Below are 1,943 nucleotides of genomic sequence, written 5' to 3'. Positions count from 1 at the left end.
TGGGGTTGCCCACAACGTGGGCATGTGTCCTGACTGGGAATCAAACCGTGACCTCCTCGTTCATGGCTCAACAGACGCTCAACCACTGAGCTATACTGGCCAGGCAGAATTTGCTTATTTTTGTCTGTCTCCTTCATGATATGGGAACTCTTTGGGCCAGAAACGATTTCCTCAGTACCTAGGAGAGAGGTATTTGGGAAATTACTGTAATAATAACTATTTGTGGAATTATTATAATTATAGCAGCTACTGATTGTTGGGGACTTGCCAGTTACGGTCTCAGTAACGCTGTGAGGCAGGAGCTGCTATTTTCCCTGTTTATATTGAGGAAATAGATTGCAGAGAGATTATGGTAATTTACCTGAGCTTACACCTTAATAACTGGCGGAGCCAGAAGCAGAACCTGGGCCAGCTGACTCTGCACCCCGAGCTGCACGCCTCTGGGACACTGGAGAAGACCTTTCACACATCCAGGTCTCAGTGTTTCTGTACAATGAACTGTTAGGGTGAGGGACTAATATTTAAGGACTCTCTCATTGTCCTTGTTGCTATACAGCTAATGAAATCTCATTCCCTCTGTTCATCGAAATGCCTCCACAAGACGTGCCTGGTCACAGCCTCCAGGAAGAGAGGGTCTGAGTGGGCCAGGCCTATCTCCTCTGTCCCTTCTGGTGATTTAATCTGGAGCTAGGACCTCCGTGGTCAGAAACCAGGGCCTGGGGGAGTTTGGTGAGGACTTCCTGAGAGAGTAAGCAATGAGAGAAGCTGTCTTGGGAGAAAGGTCGCTGTGTCCTCTCCTCCCAGCTCCCTGAATTCGTCCTGTGGGTGTGGGTGGCCCCCGTGGTGTGCTGAGAGGAAGACAGAAATGGTGAGAAGGAAGCTGGCACGTTGCTGTAATTTTGGAGCCTCCACGGTCTTTGTGGATGTCATGTTCCTGGCCAGGCTTGGCTTGGGCATTGCCTGGCTCCCCTGATGTGGCACCTGCCAACGACATCGCCTAAGATCTGCCCGCCCGTGTTCCTAGTTCTCATGACCCAACCCTAGGACCCCAGGGCCATGGCTTCAGTGACGAGTTGGTTCTGGAGATCACACACTTTGGACCCGTATTAGTGTCCTAATGCATGAACGTCCACGAACTTAGTGGCTGAAGATGGCACATGAATTCTCCGACAGCTCTGGAGGTCAGAGGTCTGAAAGCAGTGTCTGGGCCATTGTCAAGGTGTCCTCAGGACTGGTCCTTCTGGAGGCTCAGGGGGAGAATGTGCTTCCGTGTCTTTTTTTTAGCTTCTGGAAGCCACCTGCCTGCTTGTCTTGTGACCCTTTCCTCCCGTCATGTCGGCCTCTTGGTTTTGTCATCGTCCACTGCTACGGACTGATCTTCTGTCTCCCTTGGCATGGCATTGGGCCGCCTGGATAACCCAGGGTAATCTTCCCATCTCAAGACCTGCAAAGTCCCTTTGCCATGTAAGGGGACATAGCCACCGGTTGTAGGGAACAGGGTGGGGAACCTGTTTGCTGCAAAGGGCCATTTGGATATTTATAGCATCATCTGCAGGCCATTCAAAATTATCAACTTAAAAATTAGCTTGCTATATTTGGTCAAACATTGAATTAACTCACCCCTCATGCCTTGGCAGGGCCAGACCCAGTGATGAGCTGGAACTCATGTGTTCCCACCGTCTTCAAGCTTCTGACCTGCAGAAGCAGCTAGCACGCTTCACCCTGGGAAGCATGCAGCCTGGGATCTGGAGATGCTGGACGAGACGGGGCAGAAGCTGGGGTTGCTGTGTTCCTGGTATTGCCCCACCCCAACAGGGTGAGCTGTGTGCAAAAGGTACCACTGTCCTTGATCCTACACTGACCTTCTGAATGCAGACATGGCTGCTGCTTCACTTCACTGCCCAAACAAATTACTGCCAACCAAACTCAGGACCAGCAAGGAG

This window comes from Myotis nattereri (genome assembly GCF_964212035.1).
Source record: "Myotis nattereri genome assembly, chromosome: 3".
NCBI classification, from domain to species: domain Eukaryota; kingdom Metazoa; phylum Chordata; class Mammalia; order Chiroptera; family Vespertilionidae; genus Myotis; species Myotis nattereri.
The sequence above is the reverse complement of the archived record's forward strand: the minus strand, read 5'-3'. Positions refer to the sequence as shown.